Here is a 22,336-nt window from a genome sequence, read left to right on the forward strand (position 1 = left end):
CCCTGTAAAGCTCATTTTTACTCCTTAACTCTATCACCCCCAAGCATCAGTACCCCCCATTTACCCTTTTTAACTTCAGTACTTCACAGTCCCAATCACACACCAAAGTGGTGCACTAGATTTAACAACCCCCAACTATTTCAAAAGACATAAAATGGACACATATGGCTTTTGAATATTTTATGTCTATCTTCTTTGACAGCTATAACTCTTACTAAATATCCTCTTATACAGTGAAGATTTTCCCCTCTTTTTATCTTTTCTTCTCTCTTTAAGCTGTTCAATAAAGAATTTTTGGTGAAAGACTCCCTCAAATTAATGCTTATGTTTAACCATGTCATGAGGATTTTTGGACTTGTTCTTCTAGCCCCCATATGGGCCTATAATGCCATGTGGTATTGTTCCTTGTTTGCATAGGCACATTAAAATGGAAAAATACTATATATACAAATAAGTTCCTATCTAATAGAGGTAGGAACACAGAAATCTTGTAGAGTAATGGGTCCTTACACCGTGAACATTGACATAATGACCTGGCACAGGCATTCTCCATTCACCCCTGAACCAGGGAAGCTAACTATGAAACATCCAAGGTCATTCATAACATCATCTGGAAGCAATCCTCTACCAGGGAAGACTCTACTGCTGCTCTGACATTGACCTGCTCAAAAGAGACTTCCCTCAATACAAGAAGACTTGACAACAATGACCTGCTTACAGGACAGGGCTCTCTGCATTGCCCTTTTATTGTGAGATGAAACGAGAGGACACTCTACACCATCCTGACTTCAATTTAGGATATGCAGATTCCAGGATCTTTAATACAGAAACATGATACAAACAACAGAGACTGTAAAAAATAAAAGTGTATTGGCACTACAGACAATGACTTGGATTAGACAGACTAGTTTGCCTGGAGCCTAGAGTTGGTCTTCTGCCAGGAAACTTCAGGGATAGGGTCTCCTTGTATTTAAGTCAAGGCTTTTCCTTTCCATGTCCCTCATATTTTGGTGGGCCTATGCAAACAATAGCTGCAACTCTAACATCGTTTATACGATGCTCCTTTGACTCTAATCCTTAAAAAAACCCCACTTAAACTTTTCTGATTAACTTAAACTAATATGCATGGGCAAGGAAATGTAAGAAAATACTATACCTTCAATATTTAAGGGAGTTACATAAGTTTTATGGCTTTAGATTGCTTTGTGTACTGCTAAGAAATGTTATAATATACTACAATCTGGGGACTTGAGGGACAAAGTAATTGTACATGGGTTCTATTTTATTTTTCTTAATGTTCTTTGGCTGAAAGTTCAAAATTAAGGTATCAGCAAGGGGTTTTCTTCTAAGAATTCTGTTTATGGGTGATTGTTCTTCCACTGTAATTTTACCTTTTCCTCTTTCTTTGCATCTTTGTTCTCAGAATTAAAAATAAAATTATATAAAAAATGGGCAAAGACTTGAATAGACATATCTTCAAACAGATACACAACTATGGACTGATACTTGAAAAAGACACTCAATTGGTAAAAGTAGCTGCCAAAAATATTAGAAGCAAGTTTTGGTGATGATGTGGAGAAAAAGAATTCTAGAATAGTACTGTTAAAATGCATATTGATACAGCCTCTATAAAAAACAATATGAGAATTCTTTACAAAGTAAAAAAGTATAATTCCATGTGATTCAGCTTTAAAATTACTGCTAGGCATTTATCTGGAGGACAGGAAGACACTAATTTCAAAGGTATTTGTTTCTTTTGTCTAATTACTCATAATTGTCCAAATATAGACTCATTGTATGCCTATTGACACAAGGCTGGATGAGGAGAATATGACATTCTCAGTAAAATACTATTGTCATTAAAATATACGAAATTATTAACTTGAAGGAAAAGTTGGGGAAAGGTCCTGATACAAGGTGGAGGGAAGCAGGTATTCTGGTGGTAGAAGTTACGTTGGAACACTGACAGCATTAAATTATTGCCTTACATGCAGCCTACCAGGATTTGATGTTCAGCATTTCATATGGTCCCCAGAGCTTTCCAAAAGTAATTTCTGAACACAAAGCCAGGGATAACCTCTGAGTGCAACCGGATGTGGTACAGAAACCTTGAAAAAATGACAGTACCTCAATAGAAATGGGGGAGATCTTTAAATATTTTGTTCTGGGGAATAAAATAATTATTGAAAGGATTAGGTTAGGTGGAATAAGTAAAAGACAATTTCTACATGGTTTTACTTATGTGTAGAATATGACAAAGCAAATAAAGTGGCAAAATCTTAGCTTCATTGAGCTAAATGAAGAGAAGGGGAAGGGGAGAAACATGAATAAATATTGGTAGGGTATCATCAGAACTTTTATAATAGCTGTGGTATTAAATTAATATATAAAGCTAACATTCTCAAATTGTATCATTTTATAAAACAATGCTACACATCAATAAATTTAAAGTATTAGCACAAAATTTTTCTTTCACTATTTCAATTTTTTTCTTTTACTATTTTATTTAAGCTTTTTTCCAGAAAGTATGACACTGAACATTTACTTGAGTATTATTGTTTCTTATGAAATATGAAGAAAACAGTGAAGTAATAAAACATCTTGAAGGATGATTCAGATCTTTAGGATTTATATAAATACAACATTTCTTATTGCTCACCATTAGGTGGTAAGTGCAATATTGTTTTCTATAAAAAAAACAGCCTCAGAAAGCTCTTATTTAGTACATGGGTTACAAAGTTCATACTTATTATTTTTTGAGTGTGTATACATATATGTATATATAAAATTGAGTTATTTTTTGAGTGTGTATACATATATGTATATATAAAATTGAGTTAAACGTTGTTTATCCAGTCCCAAGTGAAAACCTTATTAGGTTGCTTTAGGCACATAGAATAGCAAATCTAAATAAACAGTCAAAAGTTTTTGCTCTGGAGAGAAATAAACAAACTTAAATATATATATATGTATATATATATTCAAATATAAGTAGAAGGTGAAATAGATTAATAGCAGAGTGCAGCTATTCTAGCTGAATGGGAACTTCAGATATTTGCTTATTCAACTCCTTTGTTGACTATGAAAAAATCTAGACTCCAATATATCTGGCTTTCTTAAGGTTACATGACTTAGTTAAAATAAATTGAAGGGAACTGAGAATTAGTCACTATAAGTTAAATGCCAATGTAATATTGACGAAGCCAAAGTTTTGTTCTATTTTTAGGGGACCTATACCCAGAAGCATTTACTCCTGACTCTTCTCTCAGTCACTGCTCCTGGCAAGCTCAGGGAGTATGGAGTGCTGGAAATCAAACTTAGCTCATGTGTAAGAAAAATGTCCTGTCTGCTGTACAACCCCTAAAACTTCAGGTCTTAAATAATATTGAATTTCTAGCAAAAGACTTTTGCTTACTTCAATTTATTTGATGCAATTTAATTTTTATACAATGCAAAATATACTTGATCATAGATTATTTAAATAAGATTTTATCCACATAGTAGGTAGATTAAAATAACAACTTCATAGGGATGTTTATACCATGAAATTAAAATCTATAATGACATTATATTACATAATAAACATAAATGGACTTTGAAAAAAATCCATTTTCAGTCTCTTGAAATGGGACTACTATCTTAGATAATTATCTGTGTGAATCCAAAATAAATACATAAACAGATCCAAAGTAAAGATTATAAGAAGAGGAAAGAATGTGAAGTCAGAAAAGAATATAAGACACAGTAGCAGAGACGGGATCGGGAAAGGAAAGGAGAAATGAAGAAGCAAGAGAAGAAAATGCCTGAGAAAAGAGATTTAAAGAGATGTAAACATATTACACTTCTAGTCAAGTAACATGGATTTTTACAATGTAAAAAAAAATGAAGAAATGAAACCAACCAGAAGAATGTAGTGCCACTAACCCATTTGGACTTCTACAACAAAAATAGTGATAGAGATATTTACTGAGCTAGAAACATGGAGACATCATTTCTTCATACTGGACACGTTTTATCTACTCTGAAGGCCCAATGTTCTCCTGCACTTTGAAAGAGCAGGATCTAAGTGCTTACTTTATGGAATCTACACAAGCCCTCTCCAGCTACCTCTATAGTCTAAGAGGAGGCTACCATCAATTTTATACTCTTTCAGTAGTCCCTTTTCCAGCCTTTGGAGTCCATGTATGCACATTCTTAAAGAGAAATTTAATTTTTCTCCTTATTTATATAATCTGAAGAGAAGAAATAACTTTTTGTGGATATTAATCTTATAAGGAGATATTTAACTTGTGTTTTATAAATCTATATTTAATCAATCCATTTAACATCAATTTGTTTTATTAATTTATTGGTCATGGAGTCATGAACTCGAGGTGTAAACTATTGTCCAAAACATCCCCTATGTTACATTTTGCCGACAATATATCTATCTTCTATTAAGGTCAATACAGTATTGTGAAATTAAGTAGACCCCAGACACACAACTATGTAAAAATACATTTGAGATTAAAAACTCACTTTCTCATTCCCACTAGTCACAATTCAAGCACCAAATACCATGTGTGACCAAGTAACTTGTGGTCAGCATAGCTTATTAATGAAATATTATTTTTGACCACCAAAAACCCTGGTTAAAGCACTATCCTCCAAAAAATAATATTTTCATAGCTAAATTTTTATAAGGAGCAGAGTGGAGAAAGAAAAATCATTATTTTCTTTATATATAAGAAATCAAACTTGAATATATCCATAATATATAATTAAATGCCTAAATTATAGAATTAACCTGAAGATCACATTTAGTTTTGCATTTTGTTTTTATTTCTTTCTTTGTATAAATAAGAGGTGTTTTGGAGCTTACCTAAAATGCTCAGTGTTTATTCTTGAAAGTGCTCAGGATATGGAATTTGCATCGACCACATACAAGGCAATTGTCTTAACTGCGACATTATCTCTCTGGTTACATTTATTTTTTCTTAATTTATAGTGAATTAAATTATTTCTCAAATATCTGCTCATTTTAAAGGTATCTACTTTGTCTAAAACTCTACTCGATCTTTATAATTTTCACTCAGTTTCTATAAGTCATCTTAAACATGATTACTATCACCTACATTTCACATGGTAGAACTAAGGTCTAAAATAAGAATATAATTTATCCAAATCACACTTAAAAATGAAAAAGCAAGGATTTGAAGACAAATATCAAGCTATAACTCAAACTTCAGTGCCCAATCCAACAATTTTCTCACAAGATCAAAATGTGTCTCTTGTATCAAAGGCTATAAATTTAGATAAATTTAGAAAGAGATGCACAGGATTTCTGACATAGTCAAGAGAAAAATGGTTAAATAAGCAGCCAGAATACTCCATCTATTTTAACACTAGCAGAAATCAGTGAAAGACAAATACTTAATAATTTTATTTAAGTGTGGACTCAATAGAAAAGCAAACAACTTTTGTTACTTTCAGAGAATAGAAAGAGAAAGTTTTGCCACTAGAACTTTAGTAGTAGGAGTGTTTTCCTACATAGATTTATTGAGGCTTGAGTTATACTTTTAAAATTAAATAGTTTGGGGCTGGAGCGATATAGTGAAAATAACAATTTCTTTTAAAATAGTAAACTACAAAACAAAAGAAAAAATATAGCACATGTTAATAAATGTTCAATTTTACACATCACCACAGAACTGCCTCTTTTGGAATTCTCCTCCTCATTACATAATATCACACACAGGTATAGGCCAAAGACAAAGAGAAATTCAAAGATGAAGGTTTAATCTTTTCTCCTCTAGCACCTGTATAACACCTTCATAATTCTTGAAATTTATATTTAAGGAACTGAAAAATAGTATATTTCATTGCAACATGCCATATTATTTATATATTAAATTTCTTGGTTATATATGTATAGGGGAAACCTAGAAGGATACAAAATAAATGGTTCCATTTATTGTATTTAATACCTATAATTAAAAAGTATTTTGATATAAACATTTTTTGGCCAACTAAATTGAATCTTGTTTTATTTTTTATTACAACAGTAGTCAAAAAGTTTAACTTATTACATTTTAAATAAAGTCAAGATTTCAGAATCTCCAATTAAGAGTTTAAGTAAAATATTATATGAGAGGAAATACAAGTAGCAACTCTACAGAGATATTGGGGAAAGTTAGCAATTGTTAGAAGTATGTAGGACTAAGACAGTCTTAAAAGAGACAGATAATACTCAACTTGGAGTGCTATTTAAAGGGTTAATCATGATATAAAGCATATAGTATTGTACTCTTGACAAAAGAGTTTCTCCCCAAATGGGACCCATTACTGAACATGATTAATGTTTCAGGCATGTTGCAAAATGATAAAATTAAGACTTCACTAATCAAAATGTCTGACTCCAAGAAATTTTTCTTCTATTCAACCTAAACAGGCCAAATAATAGATTCTGTGAAGGATCAACAGGGACCCTCGGGTCACCCCTTAAATTCAGCCTGTGCAAAGAAGCCCCTTTTCCACCCTTCTGCCTCAAAGTATTCTAGCATCCAACAAGAGAATCCTCCATAACTACACCTTTCTTTCAGGAAAGGGAGCTCATTAATCTGCTGTCCCACAAAACTCACAGATACTTCAATTATAATAGATGATTCCAGGAAGAATGGGACTAAAGTTTCTTTCCTTTGGAAAATATACAACCACCCAAAACCAAAAGAACAATCCAACAAACTAGTGTACAACATTTCTTTTATACTTAGGCTACCTCTTTTACTTAGAATCAATAAACCCCCAAACAGATATTCGTACATCCAACCACCTCTTATACAATTAAACAGCCCACTGTTTTACAAATCCAAGAGGCAAAAAGAGACTCAAACAAAATAGACCATAACAGATCAACACCAAGACATATAGTAATTCAAATGGAAAAAAAAATCAGAGAGATGAATTCTTCAAAGCAATATGGAAGAACAAAAATCTCAAGTACAAAGGAAAGAACATAAGAATGAAACCAACTCTTCCATTTGAAACAATTCAAGCAAGTATACAGTTGGATGATATATTTAAACTACTGAATGAAAGAAAATTCCAACCTAGAGTTCACTACCCAGGAATACTCTCATTGACATAGGAGGGAGAGTTAAAAACATTCTCAGACAATAAAGATCTCGCAATATTTGTGCTAACCAAACCAACTCTAAATTAATTATTCAGAGATCAATTACACAAACCAAATATCAAATTGTAAGAACAACAACCCTACACATTATAACAGCAAAGCAACCCTTTCTGTCAATAATTTCCTTAAGTGTCAATGGACGAAACTCTCCCTTATAAAGGCACAGTGTAGAGGTTTGGATCAGGAAACAAACCCAGATATCTTTTGCCTGCAGGAAACACACATAAAAGTTCAGGATAGACAGAAGCTGAGAGTAAAAGGATGGAAATCAGTTATACATGCCACTAGAAAACAAAAAAAGCTGGGAAAACCTACTGATATCAGAACAAATCACATCCAACCTGAAGAAGGTATTCAGATACAAAAATGAACACTACTTAATGATCAGGGGAACATTAGACCAAGAAGTACTAACTCTGATCAACATTATGCACCAAATGTAAAGGAAGCAAAATCTGTAAGGCATTAACTCACAAATCTGGAGAAACATATGGACGGAAATGTGATAGTAGTGGGAGATTTCAGCACACCATTATTACCACTATACTGATCCACTAAACAGCCACTTGTAAAGACATAAGAGCCCTAAATGAGAAACTAGAAGAACCAGGACTAATGGACATATAGAGGGCCTTCCATCCTCAGAAAGTGAAATACACATTCTGCTCAAGTACACATGGAAGCTTTTCTAACCTAGCCCATGCTTTAGGACACAAACCTAACTTACATAAAACCACAATTATAAGAATATTACCAAGCATCCTATCATACCATATTCAAGAGAGATTAAGAATGACTGTAAAAAGAAGACGTGGAGGAAATTTAACACCTGGAAACTAAACGACATGATTGATCAACAACAACTGGATCAGAGAGGAAATCAAAGAGAAGAAAATCAGAGAAGAAAAAAAGATTCGTTAAGATGAATGACAATGAAGAAACAAATGGCCAAAATCTATAGGACACAGCAAAAACATTAATTAGGGAGAAACTCATAGCAATACAGGCTTACGTTAGGAAAGAAGAAAATGACAAAAATCAATAGCTTAAAGGGACACCTTAAGTATCTGGAAAACCAGTAGCAAAGAAACCCAAAATTAGATAGAAGAAAAGAAATAATAAAATCTAGAGCAGAAATAAACAACATAGAAACAAACAAACAAAAAAATTACAATGTATCATGAGACCAGGAAATGGTTTTCTGAAAGAATAAACAAGATGGACAAACCACTGGCAAGGCTCAAAGAAGAAAAAAAAAGGAAAAACAACCAAATAAATCAAATCACAAATGAAAGGGAGAGATTACAACAGAAACTCAAAAGACATCATGAGGGCTTAGAATGAACAACAGTTCTCAGTTAAGTTAGAAAAACCAGAAGAAATGGACACAATCCTGGAAAAATATCATCTCCCAACCTTAATAAGGGGGAACTAAAAAGCCTAAACAGGCCAATCACAAGTAAGGAAATTAAAACAGTAATTAAGAAACTCTCAAAGAATAAAAGTTCAGGACCAGAGAGTTTTAGAGGTGAATTCTCTCAAACATTTAGAACAGAATTATTACCATAGATCCTCAGACTTTTCCATTACATAAAGACAAGAATCCTTCCTAATTCCATTTATGAGGCTAATATCACACTTATTCCCAAAGCTGAAAAAGATGCCACCAAGAAACAATACTACAGATGAATTTCAGTAATAAACATGGAAAAAATCCTTTATATATATATATATATATATATATTTGGTTTTTGGTTTTGTGGCCACACTCGGTGATACTCAGGGGTTACTATTGGCTATGCTTAGTGCTCTAGATGTGAAAATTATGTTTATCCTAAAATGCTCCATGCACAATCTAACCCCAAAAGCTTCATTTAGCAAAGTTCACTCCCACCATTGATAAAGTGCCTCATAATTGGAAAACCTTTCCCCTTCTATATGCCAGCCCCATTTTTAAATTTTTATTTATTTTAATTATTTATTTTAAGCAATCTGATTTATCCCATAAGGGTCAGGATTCCAACTACAACCTATGAATAGATCTCTAATGTCTGTCTGTAAGTGGGTGTGAGTGTGAATGTAGTGGACTTCTCTCTGTTTGCCTAATCTGTATTGTAAATAATCCATGCCTATATTGTATATAGTCTGTTATATATTATCCCCTTTTCTCTCTCCCAATCACCACCCTACAAAGCTATACACAAAAGGAACCTGTTACACTAGCAGTCCAGGTGGTTAAGGGTGAAGTTCTAGGATGCATGCTGGGAACTATGGTGAAGGGAGTTCAACACTGGTGGTGGGAATGGCCTTAATTCAGTTACTATTTACCTTAACAAAACTATTAAAGAATTGTAATTCATATTGGTATTAATGAAAATTATAAAAAAAACATAATGACTCTGGAGCCTTTATAAAATTATAAACTTAATTTTTAACTTCTGTTAATACAAATTACTGAGATAAAATAATTATTTATTTTAATTATAAAATCAGTTCAACTTGGGGCTGAAGAGATAGCATAGTGGTAAGGCCTTTGACTTTGATGCAGAAGGACGGTGGTTCAAATCCTGGCATCCCATATGGTCCCCGGAGCCTGCCAGGAGCGATGAGAAAGGAGTAATCCCTGAGCGCTGCCAGATGTGACCCAAAAACCAAAATAAAAAAAAAAATCTGGGGGCCGGGTAGGTGGCGCTGGAGGTAAGGTGTCTGCCTTGCAAGCGCTAGCCAAGGAAGGACCTCGGTTCAATCCCCCGGCGTCCCATATGGTCCCCCCAAGCCAGGGGCGACTTCTGAGCACATAGCCAGGAGTAACCCCTGAGCGTCAAACGGGTGTGGCCCCCCAAAAAAAAATCTGTTCAACTTACTTCTTGAATACAAATTACTTTCTAGACATTAACTAAAAATATTTTTGAGAGCATCGGGCACTGTTCTGGACTCAGGAGGAAATCAACTGAAGCAAATAAATCGATTGCAAACATAATACTCTAGATTGGATATTCAGAAGATACTACTTTTACAAGTTAACATTTGAGCTTAGATCTGAGTTATACAGTGATAAGTCAGGTCCAGTGATTGTTATAGAATCAACACTTACATGTCTCCCCTTATTTATAGGTGAAAAGTTAATCCCTCATGTAATGACTGGTGTTCGGAGCTGGGACATTTGAGGGGTGATTACATTATGAGAACAGGACCCTCATGTATAAGGATTAGTGCCCATCTAAAAGAAATCTCTCTAACTCTTCAACATGTGAAGCTCATTCATTTATGATGTAGGAGGCAAACTTTCAAATACTGAAGCCGGTTTCTGTACTTAAGAAATAAATGGCAGTTATTTTTACATCACCCAGTGTATGGTATTTTTGCTATAGAAGTCTGAACGAACTGAGACAAGGATAGGCACAATAAATTAATAGTGTTAAGGACTTCGTTATGGGGGGAAACCCTATAAAAGACAAAGCTAATGGAAAGCTATTGTGAGCAAGCTCTAATAAGGAATTGGAGGATGACTAAGAGCATGGCAACCTGAATTGGTTAAAGTTCAAGAACTCTGAGGAGACTGAATTGGTTATAAAGACTGGACAGGCATACTTAATTGTAAGTTGGAAAGGAAATATGAAAGACAGAATTCTTGAGTGACCTCCTGACTTTAAGCATAAATAACTTAAAAGATAGGACACCATTTACAAAGGTGGATGAAAATGTGGCACTGAGAATAGTTGGAAGAAAAAATTAATATATATAACTTATGGAATAGGCACTATTATTTTTTCCATAGTATAGATAATAAATTAGTCTTAGAGACTTTTTCCAGAATCATAAAGTAGATGAGAGCAGTGCAATAGGATTAAGTACCCTTCCAAATGCTCTTATATTATCTCACTGCATCTACTCAGACTCTATGTAGTCAGACTTAGGTATTGTAGCAGAATCTAATAAAACATCTTAATAGTGAAATTTTCTATTAGAAGTACATACATAACCTATTCAGAAAAAGGAATATATCCTTTTCTGGAAATTAGCTCTTACTAGGAATTCCAGCAAAGGGGATATAAATTCTATACCTATAAGCAATTTTCAGGCAATCTGCAGGCTACAATACTGGTAATATTAATGCCAGTTGTCTCCCAATCATAACTTCTTCTGTCAAAAAGAAATAACATAATTGTCAAAAGAGCCAATTCTCTATCAGGGCTCACAGGAAATTGTTATTAAGATCAAAATTTGATTGTGTTCACTTCTGTGAGGCCCAATGATATTTTCCCAACCTGAATGATTTTTTGCCCTGGACTTTTCTCCTTACAGGATATTAAACATGACAACCACACCTGCACTTTTGTGATAAAGGACCAGGTGAGAGACTCAATCTGTCCTATTTTCCCAGCACTATGCTCAGGGAAAATCATGTGCTCTGAATTACTGGTAGGCTTCTCTGAAGATTACCCATATTTACACTAGACCCATATTTACACTAGATTGCTTATTCCCAGGGTTCTGGCTCCCACCTCAGAAGATTCTATGAGACTTCAGAGGCTGCTACTGGCAGTAGCAGCTTCACTAGAATGTGGGGGTGGCACTTAACATAAGAACACTTTGTAGAACAAGAAAAAGTTAACAGCACAATTAATAAACTGCATCACCTTTTAAAAATAGTCTCTATTTTTACATTTATTCCTGAGTTGTGAAAAGTTCTTCTTTAAGATGTTGCTGTTTTTACTAAAAGGACCAAGATTGAATTGCCCTATTTCTCTCAGGAATACATTTCTTGTATATTCCTCAGCAATTTAACATGCCTCTTTGAAATAAGTTTATTAAGTATACAATAAAGAACAATGCTTAAATATTTCGTGTCTGAAGGAAACTGGGGATTCGAGGAAGTTAGCTGAATTTAGTTCAAAGAAATCTCACTTTTAGAAAATAATTAGTTCATTTAGTTTGTGATGGTGCTCATGAAAAATATAGCTTGTAGAAATCACATAAATGAGCTGTTGAATTGTATCCTCACAATTCTAGGTTTACTTTTTTGTGCTAGTCTAAATGGCAAACCTCAATCTATATGTAAAATATAAACTATTCTGGGAAATATACTAGTTCTGGGAAAAGTTAGAAACACAGGGAAAAAATGCTGAAACAAAATTTATTTAGGTGTTTGATATAGGTTTGGTAATATTTAGCTAAAATAAAATCTTTAATTTCCTTTCTTTATTTTCTCTGCATTTTTAAGGAATTTATGGTACATTATGATTATACTTCTTAATTTCTTTCATTTTAAATTTATACCAAAACTTTCAAAAAGACTGATAGCCCTAAAATGTATATTGCCAGAAGTGTGATTTATGGGGGTTCATATTCTATCAGCCTCTTTGGTGGAAATAAGACAGAGAACATATGGAGTTAATGCCATAACAGCTTTTTATAAGCAGGCATGCAGCAAACACAAGAGGGTGTATTATTGTGTTTTATCTCAAGATACAGCAGTGCACAGTAACAGTTTTGTGTGGGTGATAGAAACACAGTGACTCAGAAGATCTGTAGATAGGGCAATGAGGAAATACTATGCTGAAGACTTCTAACAAACATTAAGCTTATGGTAAGAATGGAGCCATGCACATGCAGATTAATACCTCGGAAGTTGGTAGTCTTGTAGAAACCCTTACAATATGATTAAAAAGATTATATTTTGAATTCAAATTATGGCTTAATGGCATAAATGCCCACAAACAATTGACAAAAGTGTCAATAAGGCTAAGTCAAAACCATCTCCAGCAGAACTGCTGCAAAGGTAGAGGAAAACACCATAGCAGGAAAGAGTTCTGACTAAAAGGGAGAACAACCTGAATCCTACCTCAGAATTGATAGATGTTTTGTGTGAGGTTAGAGAGGATAATAACTATGACTATAATCAAATGGAACATAAGCATAGGAATTCTAGATTTTGAGAGCTAAGAGTAATACAAAATTAAGATTATTTTTGGATAATATCTTTAGTAAGTCCACAGTCTGAAATGTGGTACTAAACCATTTATGATGAGGGCAAATCTTTACAATAATTGATACCTGTTCACATAAATTTCTTGACTATCTTTTGAGTTGGCTGATTCTACCTAAGTGCCATTTTCCACATAGAAAAAAATTATAATGTGAACCTAGGTATAATGAGTAAAGTCTGGCCATACCATAAGATACTTAATGATACAGCATTGCAGGTGCACGCATCATTAGCTGATCCAGGTTACCTTCCAGTGAATATCATGCTCAACATGACTCCTTTTGCACAGAGATTCTGAAGCAATGAGGTCTCAGCTGAAAACAACTAATATGTATTAAAAGGAGCATCGAAAGAGCTTAATAGAGAAACTCACACAGGAATAGGAAGAATTAAAGAAAATAAAAGCAAAGATCTTTGCTTCCTTGAAATGAATCTTATTTGGTTATGGTTTATAATGATGATGAGTTGTTGGATTCTATTTGCTAGCATTTTGTTGAGGAATTTTGAATCTGTGTTCATCAAGGAGATGAGAATATCTTCTGCTTTTTGTGGTATTTTTGGTATCAGGATGATGGTGGCTTCATAGAAACTATTTGGGAGTGTTTCTGTTCAGTTTCCTGGAAGAGTTTGAATAGAACTGGCAGTAGATAGTCTTTGAAGATTTGAAAAAATTCACTAGTGAATCCATTTGAACCTAGGTTTTTATTTTGGGGAAGCATTTGATTACCCTTTCAATTTCCTCAATAGTGATAGGCCAGTTTAGGTATTCCAGATCATCTTGGTTCAAATTTGGAAGGTTGTAGGAGTACAAAAATATATCCATTTCTCTCAGATTATCTTGTTTCGTGATATAAAAATTCTCAAAGTAATCTCTGATTATTCTCTAAATTTATGTAGTTCTCTCATAGATTTTTTGGATATTCTTGACCTGTCCTTAACACCATGCAAAACAGTCAAATCAAAATGGATTAATGAGGGACTGGAGCGATAGTGCAGCAGTAGCCTTGGTTTGATCCTCGGTGTCCATATGGTCCCCCAAGCCAGGAGCGATTTCTGAGTACATAGCCAGGAGTAACCCCTGAGTGTCACAGGGTGTGGCCCAAAAGCCACAAAAAAGATTAATGACCTTGATATCAAACCTGAAATCATAAGGTACATCGAGAAAAAAGTAGGCAGACTCTCTAAGACATTGAAGCTAAAGGCATCTTAAAGGATGAAAAACCACGGTTCAGGAGTCTAGCAGGAGGGGGTTTGGCAGGCCACCACCATGCCGGAGGCCTTCTTAACCAGGCCTAGTGGGGGTGAGGGACTTGGGTAACCCCAGCACCCCTCTACCACCTTGCTCCTGATCTCCAGGGCTTCCCCGGGCCACATGCCTGGGCAAGCCTGTGAGTTGGGCCCCTTGGTGGAGCTTCTTGAAGTCACTGGTAATCTCTGTCCAGTCTATATTTTCAAAATCGCACGGGGGCGCACACGAAACATTAATAGTACTCACTATCATTGAATTATGTTTTTATGTATGCAGAATGTCCATTTTGTACTATGCCCTTTTGCATACCCCTTCATAAGATCATATTTCTCTTTAACTTCCTTAACTCCTATCATCATTGCTCCTCATTTACCCTTTCTAACTTAAGTACTGTAGAGTCCTAAGTCACAGATCAAAGTGGTGCCCTGGAGTTAACACCCACCCAACTATTTTAAAAGGCATAAAAAGGACACTTATGTCTCTTCAACATTTTATGAGTGTTTTCTTTGACGGCTATAACTTTTGCTGAATATTTTCTTATACAGTGACGATCCCCCCCCCCATGATTTTTATCTTCTCTTTGTGAACTGCTCAATATGAAATTTGGTGTGAAAGAATCCCTCAGTTTAATGCTTATGTTTGAATCAAGTCATGGGTATTGTTGGAAATGTTCTTACGCCCCCATATATCTGATAGCACCACGTGGCTTTATTTCTTGTTTGCTTAGGCACACTAAAATGGGAAAATACTATACATACCAATAAGTTCTTATCTAATAGAGATGGGAACACACAAATCTTGTAGTGCAATGAGACCTTACACCCTGAACATTGATATAAATACCTGGTACAGGCCTCAGAAGAATGGGCATTCTCCATTCACCCCGATCTAGAGAAGACATTTATAAAACATTCAAGGTTGTATATAACATCACCTGGAGGCATTCCTCTACCAGGGAAGACCCTACAGCTGCTCTGACATCGATCTACTAAAAAAAGACTTCCCTTAACACTAAGAAGACAACAAAAACAATGACCTGCTTACTGGACAGGGCTCACTGTATTGCCCCTTAATTGTGAGGTTTGTCTATAACATCACCTGGAAGCAATCCTCTACCACGGAAGACCCTACCACTGCTCAGACATCGTCCTGCTGAAAAGAGACTTCCCTTAACAATGAGAAGACTTAACAACGACCTGCTTACAGGACAGGGCTTCCTGCATTGCCCTTTCATGGTGAGGTGAAACGAGAAGACACTCCACATCATGACTTCAATTTAGGATATGCAGATTCCAGAATCTTTAATACAGAAACATGATACCAACAACAGAGACTGTGTGAAAAGTGTGTTGGCACTACGGACAATGTCTTGGATCGGACGATAACTTGCCTGAAGCCTAGAGTTGGTCTTATGCCAGGAAACTTCAGGGGTAGGATCTCTTTGTATTTAGGCCAAGGTTATTCCTTTCCATGCCTCTCATATTTTGGTGGGCCTATGCAAACAACAATTGCCACTCTAACACCGTTTTTACTGTGCTCCTTTGACTCTAATTCTTAAAATGCACCCACTTAAAATTTGAGGTTAACTTAAGCTAATATGAATGTACATGGAAATGTAAAAAATACTATGCCTCTAATGTTTAAGGAGTTACGTAAGTTTTATGGCTTTAGATTGCCTTGTATGCTGTTAAGAAATATTATAATGTGCTACAATCTGGGGACTTGAGGGACAAAGTAATTGTACATGGATTCTGTTTTATTTATCTTAACGTTTTTTGGCTGAAAGTTCAAAGTTAAGATATCAGCAAGGGGACTTCTTCTGAGAATTATGTTATGGCTGATTGTCCTTCCACTGTAACTTTACCTTGTCCTCTTTCTTTGCATCTTTTGTTCTCATAATTCAAAATAAAAAAATTAAAAAAAAAAAAGAAAAACCACGGTTCAAGCAAGTGGAAGCAAAGATAAACAAATGGTACAACATTAAACTGAGAAGCTTCTTTACTTTAAAGGAAATAGTGACCAGGATACAAAAGTTATTTGGGAATGGGAGAAACTATTCCCTCAGTACCCACGAATAAGTGCTTAATATCTAAGATATACGAGGCACTGATGGAATTTTGCAAGGAAAAAAATAGCTAACCTCATTAAAATATGAGGAGAAAATATGAACAGACATTTCCTCAAAGAAGAATTACAAATGGCCCAAATACACGTGGAAAAATTCTCCACATCAATACTCATTAGGAAGATAGAAATCAAAACAAAAACGACATATCATCTCATACCACAGAGACTGGCACACAATGCAAAGAACAAGAACAACCAGTGGGGAGAAAGGGACTCTCATTTATTTCTCATTAATTGCTCATTTATTGCTGGTGGGAATGCTGTCAAATTTTGCCTTTTGGGAAAACAATATGGTGATTCCTTAAAAAAAACAGCAATTGAGTTTCCATATGATCCAGCAATACCACCCTAGGAATATATCACAGGAAAACAAAAACATAATACAAATATGCCTCTGCCTTCTATGTTTATTGCATCATTTTTTATGATAGCCTGAATCTGGAAACAACCCAGGTGCCTGACAACAGATGAGTGGCTAAAGAAAGTGTGGTATATCTACATAATAGAATACTATGTAGGCATTAGGAAATATGAAGTCATGAAATTTTTTTATACATGAATGGATATAGAGATATTGTGCTTAGTGAAATGAATCAGAGGGAAAAAGATAGACAAAGAACAATAAACTAATTTGTAATATATAAGAAAAACAAAGAACAGTATGGTAATAATATTCAGAGACAATAGAGATAAGGATCAGGAGGTCCAGCTTAGGTTAGGAATCTTTTTACAAAGAGTATTGAGTGCAGTTAGAGTAGAGAAAGGTCTACTATAACAATAATAGTTGGATATGATCACTCTGGACAAGAACTAGTTGCTGAAATGGGTTTGCCATGCAAGGCACCCTTCCATTGACAATAGAGCAAACTACTGTGTCAAATATATATATATATATATATATTTCCTGATATATATACATGTGTGTATATATACACACACATATATATATAGAGAGAGAAAAGTAAATTACCTGCCCCAAATATTTGCTGGGATGCAGGCATGGGAGGGAAAGGGGAAACATGGGTGGTGGGAAGGTGCACTGGTGAAGGATGGTGTACATACTATAACTGAAACCCAACAATAAACAATTTTGTAATCATAATGTTTAAATAAAGCAACTAATAATAAAAATATATGTAAAAAATAAAAACAAAGATTCATCTCTCAAATCGTTGATGAGAGCCCCTAGAAGGATTCCACCCATTTTCGGCATATTAGACTCTTACCCCAGTTTATTACTTTTCTCTTTCTCAAACAAAACCATGCATCTTGAACTAGCTAGTCCTGCCTCCAGTTAGAGGGGGAAATATGGGAGACATCAAGAACAAACAGGTGCAAGACTACTAAGTAGTAGGTCAGATACAGAGGGGAACACATATTCTAGCCACCCTGGGGGTGAGGGAAGAGGAAATGGGAGGGAGGACAAAAATGGAAGTGTAGGGAGAACAATTTGGTGATGGGAATCCCCCTTGATTTTATGTAAATATGTGCCTAAAATAATATTGTCAACAATATGTAAGTCAATATGATCAAAATAAAAATTATATTAAAAAAATAAAAATAAAAACAAAGAATGGTTGCCAGACCAGTACTAGTATAATTGAGAAAGAACAAAAGGAAAGAGTCTAGCCATAAAAGAAACCATAAAAGAAAAGATTCGTCAGCCACAACAATGCAGTAGTGATTCTGAACCATGTGGGTTTTCCCCCATAACACTGGCAATGTCAACTTATTTGAAAAGAGAATTTGTTGCTAATATTGTAAAAGATATAGGCTAAGGCCTTGTAGTTAAAGTGCTAGAATGCAAACTTTACATACTGAAGGCCCAGGTTTGATGTGTGGCACCATTTGATGCCCTGAATACTGACGGGAAGAAATCTACTTATAGCCCACACTATACCTAGAGTAGCTATTTCATCTGCCCACCCATCCACCCACCACCATAGCATTTCTAGACCTGGTCCCCAAACCAAAATATAAAAACACACATAGACACAGGCTAGTGATGCTGCTAAACCTTCTGACAATGACCAAAAGACCCCATACCACACAGAATTATCTGACTCCAAAGTCAACAGTATCAAGTTTAGAAATGCTGACATGGATTATGTCCTTGATAGAACAAAATGTGAAAACTGAGTAGTATAGAATGAGTGACTGATGCCCTCTATATATTTTCATTTTTTCCAGTGCCTTCATTGGTTGGACATAACAAGATTTCAGGGAGTAAAAAATTCCAGATGATGTGGCCCATAACAATCAGCCTCCAGGTCATTGAAAAGATGATGCATGTTTCTGAAGAGACACCTAAATAATAACTGCACAACATTTTTTTAACTCCTAAATGTCAACACTTAAAAATAAGTAGAGATGAAAACAGAAGCTCTTGTTAATATATGTATGTCAAAAAACAAAAGTTTTGGCTAAAGAATAATATTTGAAAATGCTGAACAAAAAAGAAATTCAGTACAAATAAATGAGAAATTAAAAACAAAGGTAGTAGAGGGGCTGGAACAGTGGCACAAGCAGTAGGGCATTTACCTTGCACACACTAATGTAGGACAGACTGCAGTTCAATCCCCTGGTGTCCCATATGGTCCCCCAAGCTAGGAGCAAGTTCTGAGTGCATAGCCAGGAGAAACCCCTAAGTGTCACCGGGTATGGCCCAAAAAGCAACAAAATGAAACAAAACACAACAAAAAAGCAAACAAAACTAATGTTGTAGAAATTAAACCTTTCAGATGATTTTTTAGTCTAGGCTGATGTGGGGTTCAAATTATACATACACAGAATGCAGAAGACCTAAAAGCCTGTGGGATCACTAAATCATAAATCCCACTAGCAAAGTGTTAGTTAAGAGAATTGGGTCATCCAGTACTCTAGTTATCCAATTAAATGACTAAAATTATTTTTTTATTTTTTTACTTTAGCATAAAGTTATCTCATAAGTTAATTATGTTTATTTTTATATTATTCTGTTTTTTTACTTTCTTGCTTTTAAAGTGTCAATTAAGTGTATATAATGTAATATGTAATATAAATTATAATTTGATTCTAATTTATTCTTAAAGTGTGTTAAAGTGTTGATTAGAACAGAAGCTTATACTATATATCCCTTTATATTTCAATGACTGTTGTAAATGGAATGAGAATTTTAATTCTGAAGAACTTCCTGGTAAAAACAAGAAGAAATTCCTTTGACTCCTTGAGTTAATGTCCTTAACTGAAGGAGAAAATCAAGTCATTAATTTATCAAGTGAAGTATATAAATAAAGTTGAATTTAAGAATTTCATTCACTTATATTTCTTCTTTATCAGCATTAAAGAATTTATGTCAAATTTTTATTGAGGTGGAGCTAACAGTCACAGGTAGGAGAAAATGAAAATATATAAAGACTCTTGCCAGGCATTCTTGTGAGAGCAACATTATCTGTAGTCCTCCCGAAGCAATCCCTAATGCACCAACTTGATGTCCAGGGAAGCCCAACTACTTCCTAAAGATCATCCAACTCTAGATGATTACACCAAATGCTTTACTGTGGGAGTCAACAATGCAGGCTCCAAGTTGATGCAGCAGATTAGCTCGTTCGTCCAAAAGAAGCCTGTTATGCTAATGGGAAAGAAAACTATGATGTGGAAGGCCATATGTGGACACCTGGAGAACAAGCCCAGAAAAAAAATTGCTCCTGCATATTCGGGAAATAAGAGCTTTTGGCTCCATCAAAGAGGACTTTACTGAGATCAGGGACATGCAGCTGCCTATGCAGGTTCCATCACCCACTGGTGAAGTCGCTGTATTAGAGGTCTGTATTTTTGGAAAATCTATTTCCAGGCTTTAGGTATCACCAAATCTCCAGGAGCATCTTGAAATCCTGAAAGATGTGCAGCTGATCAAGACTGGAATCAAGGTGGGAGCCAGTGAAGAAACACTGCTGAAATCTTCACCTTCTATTCAGGCTGATCATCCATCAGGTACTCAATAAAGGCAGCATCTACAAGCCTGAAGTGCTTGACATCACAGGCCAAACTCTGCAGTCTTGCTTCCTCGTGGGGGCTCAGACTGTTGCCAGTCTTTGCAGACTGGTTAGCCAACAGTTCCCTTAGTGCCTCATTATAACATCAGATGGTACAAGCGGGTCCTAGACTTGTCTGTGGAGACTGAGTTTTGCCTTCCCAACTTGCTGAAAAGGTCAAGGACTTCTTGATTAATCCATCTGCCTTTGTGACAGATCTGCTATGCAGCCCCAGCCAAGGCTGATGCCAAGTAAGTGTCAGAGGAGTCAGATGAGGATATGAGATTCGGTCTCTGTCTGATACCAAAAAAAAAAAGGAAACAAAAATAATAAAAAGCCAACTTTATTTGTGAAACAGAAGTGAAGACGTACTTCTCTTTAAAAAAATGAAAAAACCAAAACCACCAACTACAGAAGACTGATTAAAACAACAGTATGAAACAGAACTTCTGGAACTGTAAAGAAAAACTCCATCCTATGACATGTGCAAATACTAAGATCACTAGCTACAGAGGCCTGATTTTATCATCTATGACGAAGTGAAAAACTTCCAGACATCACAAAAAGACATAGGGGAGAGTAAAAGAGCATGTACAGAGCCTGTAGTTATATCCATGACAGTATACTTAAAAGGTGGAGAAACTCTGAATCTCTTAGGCCAGGGGAATTCCCTTTCTAAACTCTCCAGTTCTTACTGTGCCTATGCAAAAAATAAATAAATAAATAACACAAATTAATTTCTTTAAAATTTTTTTGTAATTTTTGTTGCTTGTTTTTTTTTCCCTTTGCCTTTTTTCCCCCGTGCTTTGATTTGTCTTTATTTTAGGACCATGGTTAGTGTTTGATTGTTGTCTTTTTTGCTGTTGTGTTTTTCAGATTTTTTGTTTGTTTTTGTTTTGTTTTGGGGGGGTTGATTTTTCTTGTATTATTTTTATGTTTTCCTTCTTTATTCCCTTTCTTTTCTTAAACTTTATTTATAAATTATATGATATTTATAATATGAAAGATATATGATATATATGATATTTATAGTCTCTAGAAGGACTCCTCCCATTTTTTGTTTGTTTGAATTTTTGCTCCCCCTTTTTTCTTTTCTTGTTTTTTTTCTTACCTTCAAACAGAACCACATAACTTGAACCATCTTGTTCTGCCTCACAAGTTGAGGGAGAAATAATGGAGAGCACCAAGACCAAACAGTCGTATGAACATTGAATAGAAATAAAAAATGATCAGACTTGAACACCAAATCCAAAGCCAACTACAACAGAATCAATACCCAAACTACAACAGGCTAGCCACAGAAGAGACCACTTATACTAGCTGCCTGGGAGGGGGCAAAGGAGAGGCATATGGGATACATGCTGGGAACAGAGTTGGAGAGAGGACATTGGTGGTGGGAATGCCACTGATTCAATGTCACTATGTACCTGAAATACTACTGTGAATGATTTGTAATTCACTTTGGTCAAAATAAAAATTATTAATATAAAAAATATACCAAGAGCTCTTAATATTAAGACAAACTGCAGAAAAACAAACAAATCAAATATTGAGCCAAAGACTCTGACACTTAGCTAAAGAAGATATATAAATTGCAAATAAATATATGAAAAATTGCTTTAAGTTATATATAATTTAAGGATTTGACAACAATTAAATGCTATGATATAACATTATAATGGCAAAATATTCAGGATATGACAATAGCAAATGCTGAAGATGTGAAACAGTATAACTCTCATTAAGTCTGGAAGAAATGCAAAAATGATATAACCCTTTGAAAT

The 22,336-nt window shown here is 34.9% G+C and overlaps 1 pseudogene; it reads left to right on the top strand.

The window, feature by feature from the left end:
• The first annotated feature begins 4,032 nt into the window (after positions 1-4,032).
• LOC126011880 (60S acidic ribosomal protein P0-like) lies at positions 4,033-20,797 on the top strand (annotated as a pseudogene).
• Positions 20,798-22,336: the final 1,539 nt, after the last annotated feature.

The sequence above is a fragment of the Suncus etruscus genome, chromosome 1, assembly GCF_024139225.1.
Source record: "Suncus etruscus isolate mSunEtr1 chromosome 1, mSunEtr1.pri.cur, whole genome shotgun sequence".
Taxonomy (NCBI): Eukaryota; Metazoa; Chordata; class Mammalia; order Eulipotyphla; family Soricidae; genus Suncus; species Suncus etruscus.